Source organism: Anser brachyrhynchus (assembly GCF_964034855.1).
Source record: "Anser brachyrhynchus genome assembly, chromosome: 1".
Classification (NCBI taxonomy): domain Eukaryota; kingdom Metazoa; phylum Chordata; class Aves; order Anseriformes; family Anatidae; genus Anser; species Anser brachyrhynchus.
In genome coordinates this window covers 172,416,595-172,433,633 of record NC_137694.1, presented here as the reverse complement: position 1 = coordinate 172,433,633, position 17,039 = coordinate 172,416,595, and the positions used below count along the sequence as shown (strand labels likewise).

Genomic DNA, 17,039 nt, shown 5'->3' with positions numbered 1-17,039 from the left:
CTAAGATAGTAAATATACCACTGTGAGATTAAAAGAAAATGCTAAAAATTGTAGAGTTATTGCTCAAAAGAGAGTAGGTAAAGTCTGAGTTAATGGATTAGAATTCTTTTTCTGTCCATGGAGGAATAAAGGGAGTCTCAAAATAGGTAAAAATATTCAGACTGTTTCTTAAAGTTTCCTATCTCCCCATGTTCAGAGAGTTCCTGACAATTCATTATTTGCCAATATCACATTAGGAAATACACTACACGGACATATATCCTGCCCTCATTTCCTGTCCCCCTCCTCCTCCCCCTCCCCCTCCCCCATTTTATATGGCTATAAAAGGTCTATAAAGACTATTTACTTCTTCCCATTATATTTTTAAAATATGTTAGTAACTATTATTTTTGCTTAGTGCTATTACATTTATAATGTTGACCAGAAATATCCATTTAGCCCCAACATATTCAACAAAGTAACAAAGCTAGGAATAGAGATAAATTAAAGAATACATACTGCCAATGCAATAGTTATGTTCATATGCTCATGGTTACAGAATGGAATCCTTAAGTAATTTAAGCAAGCATGACTTACTTTTACATATATATATATTATATATATATATAATATACATATATTTATATATATATATATATAAAAGCAGTTCTCTGGTGTATATTTTCTTCCTTGATGGCATATTTTTGCTTTGTTGAGTTTACTTCATATGTTTCCTGTTTCCTGTTTCTGTCAGCCGATAGTAATATCCCACAGATACAAATAGTACCTTCTTGATGTTGCATATAATCAGCTAAAAATGCTAGTGGCCCCATTCTGTTGGCTTCATTCCCTGCTCCTCCTACTTTCCTAGAAGGCAAACAGCCTAGAAAGTAAATATGCTTCTTCACCAGAGCCTATGGGCCTAGAAACCCTTTTTTCTCCACAGACTCACTGTCTCATTTCTAAATCAGTGGCTGCACTGAATGTCACACATTTCCATTATGCAATCAGTCCTCCAGTCAATTATTTAATTAAAAGAAGATTTACCAAATAATACTCCTTCTGCTCCAGTAAAAAGATAGGAACAATATGATAACAAAATATTTATTTATTATTAATTATTTTTAAACCAGTGATGGTGGAAATTCAGATAGGGGGAAGATCACCTTGGGAATAAATTATATTAAACATGACCAACAAGGACTTTTCTTTTAGGAAGATTAATGGTTTAATGTTTAATTAATCCTATCCATTTCTGTATTTATGGGGAGGCAAAGAAGAAGTCTACTTTATAATGTGGAAAATTAAATATTAAAAACTTTGTGCCTATTTGACTTTACATTTTCTTGTTATGAATGGGTATTTTCACTTTATTTCACTTTCCTCAAGCTACAAGAGACAGAAGCAATTACTGCAGCTCTGCTGAACAAAGGTATTCTCAATGTACCTCTGATACTGCCTTGCCAATCCCAAAACAAAACAAAAAATTAAAAACTATTTAAAGTATTAATGGAACCTTTAAAACTTACAGTCAAAATGACACAGGTTACTCAAGATTAGAGAAGGCCAGGGGGAACTTCAGAAAAGCTGGACAAAGTTACTTGTTTAAGAAGCTCAACAGATAAAATTCAGTGTAGACAAGAGGCAATGCACATTGTATGAAATAAGGTGAATTACCCCGATGTATAAATGGGTTCTAAATTAAGTGCACCTATTCAAAGAAAAAGATGTGGAAAGTATTTTGGACAGTTCAACAAAACCACTTGTTCAGTGTACAACAGTAGTCGAAAAGCCCAACAATATTATTAAGGTCTGAAGAATTCAGAGTACTAAAAGAGAACAATAATGAAAATAGAGCTTTTAAATACAGTGACCTTAAATACTGTATGTTCTTGTCTTGTCTCAAAAAGCAGATTTTTTAATTTTTTTAAGTGGTCCATCCAGAGGAAAACGGCAAAGTAATGAAGATGGTTTGAACTATGACAGCACTTGAGCTGCAAGAAATGACACAGCACAGGTATGGATGGACACCCTGAATGGCTCACATAGCAGCCAGTTTCTGTTTTCTTTCCACTTCTGGGTTGTACCTCTGAGAACTGCCCCAGCATCCCGCTGCTACGAGAGCCCTGACTCACTGCCACTCCTGCACAGAGGCCACACTGAGCCCAAATCCCTGCATGGTTCATAGACCTGCCATGGCTGCAGCTCCCGGTGCCTGGCTTGCAGCATGGGGCAAACTAATGTCTCAGCCCCGCAAAAAAAAAAAAAAAAAAAAAAAAAAATTTCTTTAGGCAAAATATACTACCTTCTGTATCTTGCTACACTACCATATGAAGAGCACATGAGGGGTGCATGAGCAAGAGACAAAATGGGATGAGGAAGGTACCTGGCTTAGATACTGCTGGATGATGAAAAACTTCTGAAAGATGATTCCTTCCACGTCTGCCCTAGCAAAAAATGGTCCTCTCTTTCACTTGTGCCATCCTTCCTCTACTTTATACTAATACCCTAGTCATTTTCTCTCATCTCCTATTTTGACCTAGTTATCCTTCCTTTCCCATCTATCTTTGTTCACTCCTTTCTGACTTTCTGTGACTCTTGTCTTCATAAAGGTCCTGGAGGTTAAGCGGAGCCTAAATTGAATACAGTTTTAAGACTTCCATAGCAAATTATCTTTCTCTCCCTTTCGATTCTGGGTACTTGATCTTATTCTCGAGAGATGCAGCCCAACAGGCTGCCAACAATTGGCTGTGTGCTGTGTTGTGCCTGATACTCTGAATGTGACTTGTTCAATTTATGCTGAGAACCCAGTCTGACTACAAGATTAACATCTAATATTTTATCCCATCTGATAACGTTCACTTCTTTACTGCTTAGTTTTGGGGCAGGAGTGTCCTGATATGCACTCTTCATTCTCAAAACAATGGCTGAACTTAAATTGAACACTAATTCAGATAAGGTCTGCTGGAAAACATTGAATGTGGAGACCTCTCTCTTTCACATTAGAATTAGTCAGGAATGTCATATAGTCTTATTAGGAAAGTATTAGTCACCACATTTTCTTCTATGCTGATTTTCAAGTCTTTTGATGCTTAACAAAGTGAGAACAAGAGCCCAAATCTTCCACCCAAATGTCTTTGCCACAACCACCATCTATTTCTACCTATTTCCCATGTTTTAGTGTTACCGCTATTATAATATGCACCTAGAACAAATTGTGGCACTTGTGTTTAAAAGTCAAAGGACACAAACCTCTGTAAATCTATGACCCTAATAATATCTCATCTAGAACAGGCATTGAGACAACTTTCATTTTATGTTATTTGACTGTAAGTGGGATCTAGAGAGTACTGACAGGAAGCCTGGAGGCCTGAATTTCTAAATGTGACTTTACTATTGGTTTCTTCAGTGAAGTGAAGTTGCTTCCTTCTCCTCCCATCTGTAAAATACAGCTAGTCAAGTTTACAACCTTGAAAAGGTTTTTAAGTCTACTTGAACAAATGCCAAAATAAGAACTAGGTATTTCTTATATTTTAATCACTGAGAGGTTTTAAATAAGCCATTCTCACAGGGACAACCTCAAGGTTGTACTTGACCTCTGCTGATTAATTGCTATTTTATAGGTATGTATAGAAGGTATTTTATGTAAATATATTGTTTTTATTTATTTATTTATTCATTTATGTGTGTGCGTGTGTGTGCTTCTCACAGATGTTTTCGATAAGAAGCTAGATGTTTGGTTGGAATTCAAGACTCCTGAACCTGAAGAAAAGGTTATTTTAGAGAGGCTACCTCAGTATGAAATTTAGAAAATGGGCTTGCCTGGCAAGAAAATAATTATTACAGAAATCCTGAAAGAAAAAAGGCTTCAGATCCAAGCCTGATATTGTGGCCAAAAAAGTGAAGATCTGAAACAGGCAAGAAGTTGGCCTCCCTTCTAATGAAAGTCCATTAGGGATGCAGATAGACTGTGATTGCTTTTCTTACTGACTTTATTAATTAGGACCCTCAGGAAATTTAAAATTAAAAAAAAAAAAAGAGGTTGAGAGGGAACGTTTGCCAGAATTGCTGCAGCATGTGTCAGACTTCCTCACTTTTAAGATGTACACAAGCCAGTAACATTCTATCGATACCAGCACAACTGAACTCAGTGGGAAAATTCCATTCAGTTCAGTTCACATATCAATTTACACTTAAGGGTAAAGTGGTTAACTGTCTTCTCTAATTGAATCGTTTTTATTATGGGTTCTGGTTTGCCTAAACAGCATGGCATTCAGTACATTAAAGGTGCCATACACTGGTTGGGTGGCTCAAACTTAATTTTGTTGGAAGTTATAAAAAGGAGAAAATAATTTAACGTTGTATTTTTTTTTCCTCTTTTACTGGTTATTTTTACAGTTTACAGAATCATATTAAGGTCTTCAAGATGCTATTGCTAGCAGACAAAAAGTGCAACACCTTGCATGATAACTAGTTTGTTGTTGTTGTTGTTGTTGTTTATATATTTATTTTTTTTGAAAGTCTAAACAGGTGAAAGCAAAAGAGAGATGAGGAAGAAAAGAGAAGAGAAATATTCGGGGCAGAGTCTGTGCCATTCTTGATTTACATTTGCCAACTCCTATAGTTCAATGATTACAGAAACCTTTTTTACTTATTTTTTTTTTTTGTATCATGTAATTCAGGGAGGTTGTTTAACAAAATAAATATGATTTTCTACTCTGAAAAAATTCAATCTGTTGTGACAAGAGCCAAAGGCAACCAGACCTTTGAAGTAAAGTACTCCCTCTACTTATAATGAAAAGGTACTGCCTTACATTGGAGAGAGTACCCAAAAAACTCCAACAGGTTTTAAAATGGTAAGGCAAGCTTGTATTTGAACTAAAACTACACCAAATATTTTTAATAGAAAAAAAAAAAACAGAGTTTGTATTTCTCTAAAACAACAGAAATAAAGTGGATTTATAAAGTACGTTCCTTTCAGCTCTCACATATTTGAAAGCAATTCCTTCTTTCTGGGCTTGCTTTCAGATCAAGTGGATCTGTGTTGCAGCACACTCTGGACAGTCCTCTCTAGATCCCTCAGAAGTTCTCTTTTCATCACATCTGCACTTCTGCGGCATGTCTGCTCCCTGCACTTTCCACTAGTTCCCTGCCCTCTGCCCATGCTTCAGACTCCCACGTGGATGGACCACACTGCTCTGGGATCTCTCCTCCAAAACAACAACAACAAAAAGAAATACCTACCTCCTGCCCACTCACTCCATTTTTAGAGAAACAAAGAAATGAAAATAAATGTCATCCATCACAAACAGGCATTCAGGAACCAGCACTGTTCTCTGTTCTTCTCACAAAACATCAATGCAGGCAGGAGAGTTTCATGATGATAATTGGGAGAACCATAGTGGAACACACATCACTGTCTGCATCTGGTGCTATTTCATATGCTCTGTGCAAGGATCTGAAAGGATGACATTCCAGTGGACAAACGGTGTTTCAAAATAATACTAATTTATTCTGCAGCCTTGCACAATCTGCACTGAGAGCTAGTGGCAACAGATTGAACAGTACTACAGATCTCTCCAGCACAGACTCTTCTCCTACAAATGCAGAATTAAGTATTCATGAAGAGATTTCAAAGGTCTAAAATGACTGTAGAGCTTTCAAGATGCAACACTCTGAACTAAGACACACTGTCAAATAACAAGTTTTAACTGGAAAGGCAAAATTTATCTCCTGAATATAACAGTTATTATAATTATTTTTCCCTATCTTTGCTTTCACGAATTAACTGAACTAAATTTCCAAACAGGAACAGAAGTAGCTGACAAAAAAGGAATTACCAGAAGGAAACATAAGTATAAATGATTGGCACTAAACAGAACCGTTTTCTCCTTTTCCAGGCTTTTTATTTTTCTCTAAGCGCATAACAAAATGGCTGCTAGTTACACATTTCTGATCAAGAAAACACAGAATTGTCATTAAAAAAAAAAACAAACAACAATCCCCTTGAAGCTTTTGAAGCTCAGATTGATCCTTCATAATATTTTTTATTTTAATAGAGAATACAAATTGTATTTCATACTAATTTTCAGCACTACTGACAATGACTTGAAAAAAGCAGAAATTTAGAACAACAAAAAGCCCCTGTGTGTTTTGCTCAACTTACATGCACCAAATTCCACCAAAAGTTTCCTTAGAAAGAGCAATATGGAAAGAATATAACTGAGCTAATGCAAAACACTTCCAGCACAGCTGTACATATGCCATAAAGCACACCTGAAGAGCCAGGTTGAACTCATAGTTAAGTATATTCATTAGGGTGGCACTAAAGTGCTTTCTTTTACAGGAATAAAGCAGATGGAAATTTGATGTGGCAATACTGAGAAAGTCACAAACCACCTTTGCTTAAATTCCTCCTTGCCAGGAATAATAAAGTCCAAGGGACAAATGTCCCAGGATGTTGTCAGAGTACTGGACTCTGCAATAGTCTTCACTACAGAGGAACGTGTTGAAATGAAAAGCTCATTTTGCACCTCTGGTGGAATTCAAGAAGTACTCTGCAGTGAGCAGTCAATGGGTACGCTGTTCACCAGTGGGTGACTGCACCGTGTTGTACAGATTGTGCACCAATGCCTACACTGCACTGTCATTACCCACACACATAGGTCATGCACTGAATCCAGACTCACCGTGACTGATTTTTCATTACTTTGCATGTCAAAATCAAATAAATGTATCCACACAAAAACACCCTCAAAGAATTATTTTCCATAAACTTAGATTTGACACACCTGAATAAAGATAAGGAAGGTTGTTTCTAACTGAATCAAGTTACAGGACACTGCTTTTAATTTTCAAGATTGCTGAAAGAAGAAAAGTGAGTTTAACTTCATTTTTGCATATAATCTGGAGAGGGAAGAAGGAGAGCAGCACTTATTTTTCTCTTTGCCTGGAAGAATATTTGATTACACATAAGGCGGTAAATGCATTGATGTATTTATTTCCCAAGGGAAGTGACAAGTCAGTATATACCAGCAGAAACTTTCTCACTTCTAGAACAATCCCCTCTGTTGCTCTGGGTGACTGTAGGTGACTGTATATGCTCTGCCAACTTTTTTTTTTAATTGGGGTGGGGAGGGGGAAAGGGGTAAAATTTGTATGATGTCTGCCATTGGGTAAACCAACATCATAGATAACCAACACACATACTCACACACACACAGATACACAGGAGCTTGAGAGGATTTGGGTTTTTGAGCTAGACTTAGAGAAAAATCAAAGCTGCTTTATTTTTCCCTTCCTGGCTTCTTTAGCATCTCTTTTAAATTCACAGTAATATGATTTATAAAGTGTTTTTCAAGCACAGATTTATAAATAAATATTGGAAACAAAGTAGTCTTAGTGTATTAGGTTATCAAATATTTTTCATATGTACTTTCCTATATATCCCCCCATTACTGTGCCATATAAGACTAACATAGTGGCTACAGATTCACCACTTTGCTAGTATAGGATAAAATAAATAAATAAATAAATAAAAATCAAAATGAGGAACTCAAAGGTATACTACAAAGCCAGAGCTTCCAAAACAAAATTTTGAAATATGGAAGATGATCATCTGTGTGTGTGTATTTAGGCAATTACACTTATTTTTCATTACCTGTAAATTTGCATTAAATTATCATTTCCTAATTCATTCCTCTAAATATCCTTTTGCTTCTTTTTCACTTCAGGTTTATTTAAAGCACAAAATGCCTCAACTGTATACAGTGCTTTAAGTGCTATATTCAGAGCCGCAGACTCTGCCCTGAGAAAATGTCCTTTCTGCTACTGAGGCAAGTGAGAAAATATGTCAAGTCAGTCTCCTTAACTGCTTTCCTGTTTTCATCTTATGTGATTTTTACGTAGGTACAACTCTGTATCATGTGGAGTTTGATTGACTTTTTATTTTTATTTTTTTTTAATGTTAAGTTTCCATATGTGTGTGCAGGCATCTCTATGGAAATGTTTTGCCTCAGAAAGCTGGTACATGAAGTGAATGATGAAATAGAATGCACCAAATTAGATCAATGGTCCAAATACATATTGAAAGTAAAAGAGCACAATTCTATTGCTTTCAGTGAAATTCAATGAAGTTTAGACTACAGCTAAGCACCACAGTATAAAGAGATCTTATGTGATATGCCAAATCTGGAAAGGATGGAGTTGACAGAATACATGACAAAATCTATCTGCAGAAAGTATGCTTTGTTCAGTGAGCTGTGGGATTGATTATTAAAGCTGCTGGAACTTCTCGCTTGCTCCATGTAAGAAACATACATGTAAAGCAGCTGATGTGTGAGTAGTTTACTTGAATTGGGTCTCTCCACTGCTACACTTCAGCTAATGTTGAAAATGTTAACGTTGTTTGGCACAGCAGAATGCTCCCTTCGCTTTAAAAAAGCTGCTGTGTCTGTTCACAGTATTTAATCTCTAAAACACTACAGGACTTCACACCTTGAAATGTTTATATATTTCCATCCTACTATGAAAGCTGGCTTTCCTAGACTGTATTGGTTAAAGAGATTTGAAATTTAGCTTTTCTGTAGTCCCCTTCTGCCCCCATTTTGCAAAGGCAGAAGTATCATTACTGTAACCCTCTCAGAGTCAGTTGTACCTGCAATGGGACAACAAACAGTCTTTTTCTTGAAATTTTCATCTATTTAAAATAAACATTTTGCTCTACTTGCTCTGACTTTATGTATTTCATAGCTCAGTACTGAAGTCACACAATTCCCCGATGAAAAAAGACATACAATGAGAATAAACAGCACCTGCACATGGGAATTTCACTTTATGTTTTGTATATGACACTGATTGAACTAAGTGAAGCTTGTAGTAGTAACAGATTATTTGTTGTGATAAACTGTCCTTTATCTCACCTTTGCTGGAGAAGAAGTAAGAATAAAAAGACTGAGTAAAAGACTGCAAATATGTCCCGTCTTTGTTTCCCCCTCCTCGATATAGATAAGGGATATACATGCCAAGGGAAGTTGCACATTCCAAATTTGCTCTGGATCATCTTTCAGCGTTTATATATTTTGTGACCTTTTTTATATTTTTTTTTCTTTTTTTTTAATCTTTTGTCTCTTATTCACAAGAATGCATGAGAATTTTGAGGGAAGAAGGCTGTGCTCCTTTTAAACAAAATATGCATATAACCTCTGGTTTCAAGGCAGAGTCTGAAAATATCACCCAGATGGACTCAAAAAGTTCTAAAATCCAAAGGCCAATAAAATAAATATGAACTTGCTTATTTTTATACACTGATTTTTTTTTTAAGTGCTGTAGTGCTTGAGGTTGTCACTGTTTGTTTTTTCTTGCCAGCAGACTACTGAATTGTGATCTCTGCTTTGCCCGAGGAAGGTAAAGACAAATTAAAGTCACTGAGTCTGCATGCAGTGGGTCACCTTGAAAGGGACAACCCTTAAAAGAACTAGCTCTCTATGGGAGATTGTTTCTGAGAAAGAAAAAATATATTTATCTTAAGACTCAGGTTGACATAATGAAAAGATATATGAGAAGATAAGCATAAACAAGTAGCGAGTATTTTCTGGATAGTGGTATGTACAGTCAGATAAATACAAGGAAAAGGCATGCAGTTACACAGCTATCTATCTGGGTGAAGAAAGGCTCCAGGAGTTTATTTTTATTTGTGCTGAAGTGAAGGAACTTGGTTATGCATACACACTAAAACAGGCCCAAGAGCACAGTTTAAAGAGGAGAGAAGTGGGGAAAAAACACGGATTTACAGCACTAAAATGTAGAGGTGTAAATTAATAAAAAAAATATACATATATATATATATCTATGAAGCCAAGGGGGCAGACAACTACTTCTAGTTCTGACATTATCTAAATGATATGCATTCACAATGTCATTTAATTTAAGTTTTCAAAATTATTAGAAACATTTGAAGAATCTCATAATCAAAACTAACATCAAAAATTTAAAAAGTTGATTTGAAAATATATTATTTTCCATTTATCCTACCAGATATTTTCAATTGCAATGCAAATCCAACTCACAACATTTTGTTATCTTTGAAACTGTCAGCAATGCAAAACCAAAAGTTGTTCACTCACTATACTCATAATAGCACAAACACATATAGTTTTCCCATTGTTCTTGACTGTAGGTAAACTAAAGTGGCTTCTCTTCAACCATTCAAAAGCCGCATAGTCACATCAACAAGTATACATCATACTAGATTTGCTCTTCCACAATGATTTAATTTATTTTACAGTGTTGTTACTTCTTGATAACCTGTTATTTTGTAGGTTCTTACAAGATTCTGGTATTCAGAAATAAAAGATATAGTTAGTGCAACTTCTATGTATTTTAATTCCATAGGAGTTCATAAAAACTTTACAAAGTAACTGAGAAATTTCTGTCTCTCAATTTTACTGTCAGCCAACACTCATCTGCCCCTGATTAAAAAAAAAAAAAAAAAAAAAGTGATTTGATTTTAAGGATTTGGCTTTTGAAATGGGACTTAATTCAAACTACCAATAGTTTCTGAACCTTGCAGGCACATACAGTTAAATAATAAAATAATAAAAAGGCAACTGTAAGTCTCCTTCATTTAAAAATCATGAGAGGTTCATCTGGTTACTCTGACCAATTCATGAACAATCCGTGTAATAAGCTTAGTTTCTTTCCCACAGCACATACATCTATCCTGTGGTGCCTTACCTGATGGGGAGATGAGATCTTGGGAAGTGAAGTTATTAGGCTCTTATTAGCTAAAAACCTGTCCTCAGTGGTTAAAAACATCATAAGTTAAGAATAATTAACCTAAAATCCATCTACTGTATTTCTGACAGGCAAGACTGAGTTAATTTTATTCTCTGGGTTTAGACAATGCAGATGAGTTTTGATTGTCAGCTCTTTGTATTTCTTTTAGAAACTCCCAATTTTATCTTACTTGCCTTTCAGCTATGAGAAACAGTAACCTTACCTGTTCCAAAGCTCATCTTTTGAACAAGGATGTTTAATGCTGCATTAAATATCTGGGTTTTGAGAACTACATTATGCTCATCTTTTTTTTTTTTTTTTCACATCAGACTTCTAATATATTGTTTGCTTCTCCTCTTTTGTCTAAGAAGATCAGTAGAAAACCCACAGAGTTATAGTGAAACCCACAGTTTATAGTGAAAAAATTAAAATACTGAATATTCAAAACCTAATCCCACACCTTTTCATTCATAGGTACCCACAGAACGGGCGAGTGGAGCAATTACATGTCCCTAAAAATACCTGAATCTTTTTTTTTTTTTTTTTTCATGTCTGTCCTCATTTTTGTCATCATTTTTACAAATGTAGGCCACAAGGGGCCTCCAGACAATCCCTCTTTCCTTTGCCAGCATGCATTCATCCTCAAACCATTTCTGCCCTGCACACAGGTATACACATAAAGTCACAAGAAGAGGAAGATGTACTGCTTCTAAGAAAAGATGCAAGAGACCTTTCATTCTTCCTTCGCTCTAGTCATACAGAGGCTTGGCTGACCATAGTAAAATCGTAGGACAAACCTGAAAACAGAGTCATTCAAGTATTTTTAAGGGGGATAAAGTTTCTAGGATCACCGATTCTGTGGGTATCTGTGAATGGAAAAAGTGTAAACTCCTGTGAAGGAGTCCAAGCCTATCAAACACGACTCTGAAAAATGTCATCCCTTTAGTAATATCCACCTAAGATATTTCAAATCATAGAATCATAGAATCATAGAATATCCTGAGTTGGAAGGGACCCTTAAGGATCATCAAGTCCAACTCTTGATACCGCACAGGTCTACCCAAAAGTTCAGACCATGTGACTAAGTGCACAGTCCAATCTCTTCTTAATAATCAGTTCCTCAGATTCTTATATTATTAAAAGAGCAAAGACCTTAACCAAAATATACTTGTTAAAGAATCAGTTGCAAAAATGACCATTATACTGTCTGAAAGCGTGATGTACCAACAGTATTCAAAGCACCTTCAGAACTAGGAGTCATAGCAATCTTGTTATCATTTCTGCTAATTTATTTACATTCTGACAGAATTAAGGATTCTGGGGTTTAAATACTATTTAAAAAATAATGGATTTGCCAAAACTGGATGAAAGCAATAAACAACACAAATGGTAAATCACAGAGAGTTTCATTTTCTGATGTATAATGTAATGGGAAAACCGACAACTAACGGCTGACCTCTGTTTCTTTGCTTTCTGCACTGTGATCATTGAGGTGAAACGCTCAGACATATTCCTTTAATTTTTCAAAAGCAAGAAAATGAATAAAATACCCTTTCAGTGAGCCTGGTGTTTAAGTAAATGACATTTATAATAGGAATGCACTTTTGCCTCCACTTTAGAACCTCTTTTTCTCCTTTCTGAACAGCAGTTGCCTGTGACAAGGAATGACAGCCCATTTCCATTTCTCTCTCTGATTCCTGTAGACAGGTCACACTGTTACATTCAGAGGAAGAGTGCGGGCTTATTCTGGCACCAAAGTTTTATCTGCACTGGCCAGTGAACTGATAGACTGGCACCCCAGACTGAGCATCCAGGCTTGCCTTGCCCACGTGTAAGCATCCTATATCAAGGTGATTCCATTAGATGCTGAGTCTTTCATTTTTACATTTCCTCTTGGACAGAGCCCATGATTAATTGTGCTAAGATATTTGATCATTTGCTCCTAGTCAACCATGAGAAAATTTAGCTGATCCTCAGGGAGAACGTAGGAAGGTACCAGAGAACCATCAAGCACTTGGCTGGCTTTTCTTATGCACTTCCCAATGTGTAGGGAAGTTCTGACCCAGAAGACAGCAACCTTTAGCAGACTGCACTTCTCACCTTCAGTCTAGACCTGCCAATCTAAAAGTGTTTGGGCAAAAACTATCATATCTAATACTACCTTAGATGAAGAAAAATTAATAGTCTTTGGATTATTTTATACTTAGAGGCTGCTGGCAGATATATATATATATATATATATAAATATATATATATATATAAAAGCCTTACAAATAATCATGCAATTCTTCAGCATTATGATACTATACATCTAGGAACAGCTATCATGAGTGGCAGTGTCTGTCTAAGAATATCTGCATGTTTATTGTTCCCCCCTGAGGCAACAAGCATTGTCTGAAAGGAAAGCTCTGTGTTTTGCCTATCCCTTGAGAACTATAATTACTGTTCTAGAAGAATATACCATACCAACTCTCAGGTAATTGAAAAAGTCTGACAGGCAAATGATTTCTATGTCCATTGCTCTGGGTTCAGATCCTCTGAAAGTTAAAATACATAGGCAGTGTGCCAATTTAGCCTCAAAGCTAGAGCACTGAATATAACAACATCAATAGAATTGTAGCTTTTCGTATTGTTCCTCATTTTGGCCTACTGCCTTCAAACACAACTAAAATAAATACTGAAAAAACAGGCACTGCATTTTGTTAATTCTAAACAATAACTGCAGATTTTGGCATATAGCTGACTGCTTTTATTTATTTATTTATATTTATTTTTCACTAAACAGACCACATCTCCTGTTCAGAGTTCTAACAGAGACATCTACGTCCATGGATTTGACAGACAATCTAGGCTGAGAACACGACTGACTGAAATACACAAGCAAGGATAAATAGAAGAATTAAAGAAGTTAAATCATGCTTAGAATTTTACAGCAAGTTTATAACAAAAACTGAGATGGTAGGAAAATATCTCAAGACAGAAAGATCCACTTCTAGAAGCAAAGAGAGTTAAAAGAAATGTAAATTAAATGCATATGTGAAGAAAATAATATGGACTACAAGTTTATTTCAGATTAGGTCTTCATCATAATGTAGATGGATTAGTAGCATTTACATTTATGGTTATCAGAATTTATTTTTGTGGACAACTAGGAAGATATTTTTTTTTATGATATAAGTGGACTCCATGAGATTAAAAAAAAAAAAAAAAGACAAATCCAGTTTCAAATTCTGAGTCAGCCTTCTCCAAGATAAATATAAATACAGAAAAATGTAATGACCACTTTTCCCATTTTAATTTTTTAAAAGACAAGTAATAAATTGTTGATTTATCATTTGTTGGTGTACAACAATTCGATACAGAATTTTACAAATTAACAGTTAATGTGGTAATAGTTTAGGAGTTTTAATCGTCAAAACATTTTCAGTACTTTAATAACCAGAACATTTTAAGTATTTTAATAGCTAGAAATAGACTGTTATTCTTAATAAGAACAGTCCATAGATTTTTATAATGAAAATTAATCTTATATATGAGTAGCATTGTGTATCTCATCAGCAATCTTATGAAAGATTTTGACATAAACCCAACAGATTTCTTCAAAATGCTATTAAGAATATCCCCTAGCACAGATGAGTATGAAACATCCAACTACATTTTCTAATCAGAAGTAAATGATGTCATGCTTGAGATGATCTGCCCTATAACTTCTTAGCAATTGCACATGCAGGAACAGATCTGAAAATATGCATGGATATGGCAAAACAATCTTAGTAACTGTTTTGCATGTTTTGCATACTTTTGAAAATATCAAAATTGAGGGTGAAATGTAAAACAATGAAAAATTTAAATGCAGAAATGGTCTCAATGTGAGGTACTTCAAGATTTCAAAGGAACTAGAATTTCACTTTTTTTTTTTTTTTTTAATTAGGATTTGCAGAATAATCCAAAGACATGGGTTTCCTTCCATCTCTGCTATGCCAGTTTTGAAGTACTTCACAGGAGGTCTTCCTCTATTTTAAACATCTAACAAAACAAGTGTAGCTAGAAATAATGTAAAGAGTGTATCAGCCATATTGCCAACATTTTTAACAAATTCTTTAATACATCATTTAATGTTACCAAAATGAAGCTAAAAAGGGCTATCTTGCTTCAGAATGCTCCATTAGCTTTTGCTGCTAAACAAGTCCTAGCCAATTCTTCTGAGACAGACAAATCTACAAAATTAAAACTGTGAGCATAAGAGCTAAATAATCAGCCAAATCTATATGAGAAACAGCTATTTGAGCTTAACCAGGCTAGAATCAACCAAGAAAACTATTTGAGAACTAGGATTAAGAATAAGAGACTGGCAACAGATATCAGCAGATATGAGCAACAAGGATTCAGAAACAGGACCAAAAAGAAAATTGTTCTTTTACTTGGAATTCCAAATTTTTACCAGTCAATTTTCTCTGCACCATAAGGTGTCCAAACTCCTTTACCTCCCACAATCTTTATTTATTCTGTTCCCTGACTTAACACAGTGCTTAGGTTACTAACAATGTCTTAGTGGTTAACAGCCATACTTTTGAGAAAGGCACAGAGAAGAAATTATCCTTTAAAAGGCAGCCTAATATATCCTTTTTGTTAAATCTCTGAACATTAAAGTTCATTTGTATTAAAAATTGTTTAGTATTGTGCTTGTGTATGATAATAAGCATAAGGTTATATTTTGTAAACTACTAGACTTTGTTAATTTAGAATTTTGTTAAAGATTTATTATTATTTACTGGGTTTCAGTGTTTTTAACTTTTGTTGTCCTAATCACAGCTGCATTATATTTTGACAATAAGAAAACACAAATTATATTCTGATATATATAACGCTCTGTTGATATATAATAGATTGAAGAGTAGCATTACAGAATATAATAGGACTGAAAAGACAAAATACTTGAGCATCATTTTATCATGCAAACCTTCATCACTCTCATGAAGAAAGGAAAAGTGGGGGTTTTACAATGAAAACTTGAATGGCTTAATGACAGCACTTCACAAAGTCATCCCTTCATATGACATTCTAAAAGCTGACTGACCACCAGCTCTTTTAAGAAAAAGGGTCCTTTTGAGCAAAAATGTTTCATATTGTTCCAACATGAGTCAGGTCCAATTTTAGTAAAACTGTGTCTGGTATTCTATTTGTTAGTGACCTTATTTTGGTTGAACAGCTGCCCTTCCCTTCCATATTCACTCTCTTTAAGACATACCTGAAAAAACTGTGATGTCAGCGTCTCACACAAGAGCTTCTCCTTCTTATTCCTTTTTTTTCTTTTTTTAATTTTCCTTACCCTAATCTCCTGACACTTTGTCATTTAAGGTACTTCATGTGTAGAAGTAATGGAAAATACGTTTTCACACACGTGACCAGTGTTTCCCAAGACACAATGTTTTTATATCTTTTTACCTCAAAAAGGTCTTAATGGCATAAATCTACTGGAAATAGACCTCTTAATTAAAGAGAAAGAGAAAGCTTCAAATCAAAGCAAGAGCTAGCTGCAGTTTCAGTCCAATTTATTTCACATCCTTAAAAACATTGGCTCCCTTCAGTCTTGCAATGCTTTTCATTCATGAGAAGCGTCTAATTTTAGTTTTCATTTTCAGTTGGTTTGTTTCTTCTATCATAGGAGGAATTAGCATGTTAGTTAGCACGGATGTATCCTTTACACTTGCATTTGCAGAAGTATAATTTCTACTGCATGTAAAATGTTATAAGACTAATTCTCACATTAGCATAAGGCAATCATTTATTTTCCTTGGGTGTTAAAAAGTATTCTAGTAGATAAACTCAGATGAATGCATAAAATAGGCCAGATATTTCATACTGCTGCAAGAGACCAGCACCATGAAGAAAGATATGAACCTTCAAAAATTCACCAGGTGGCAGCCCTGTTTTACAAAATCACAGAATGGCTGAGATCAGAATGGACCACTGAAGGTCACGTGGGCCAACCCTCCCGCTCAAGTAGTGACACCTACAACACGTTGCTCAGGACTGTGTCCAGATGTTCTTTTTGAAGATCTCCAAGGAGGGAGACTCCACAACCTCTCTGGGCATCCTGTTCCAGTGCTCACCTGCAAAGTAAAGAAGTGTTTCCTGATGTTTAGACGGATTCTCTTGTGTTCCAGTTTGTACCCATTGCCTCTTGTTCTGGCATTGGTCACCACTCAGAAGAACTCAGCTCCATACTCTTTGCACACCTCCCTCCAGGTATTTATAAACATTACATAATGAGCTTTCTCTTC

The 17,039-nt window shown here is 35.3% G+C and overlaps 1 protein-coding gene across 23 annotated transcripts in view; it reads right to left on the bottom strand.

Annotated features, from left to right (window-relative positions):
• The window catches only part of PCDH9 (protocadherin 9), an 800,116-nt gene that overhangs the window by 707,269 nt on the left and 75,808 nt on the right, over positions 1-17,039 (bottom strand). The window contains exon 4 of one of the 23 annotated variants that reach the window (XR_013945261.1): positions 16,773-16,868. The exons of the other annotated variants lie outside the window; for them this stretch is intronic. The gene's annotated coding sequence lies outside the window, so the exon portion shown is untranslated. The remainder of the gene's footprint in view (positions 1-16,772; positions 16,869-17,039) is intronic. 23 annotated transcript variants of the gene reach the window in all.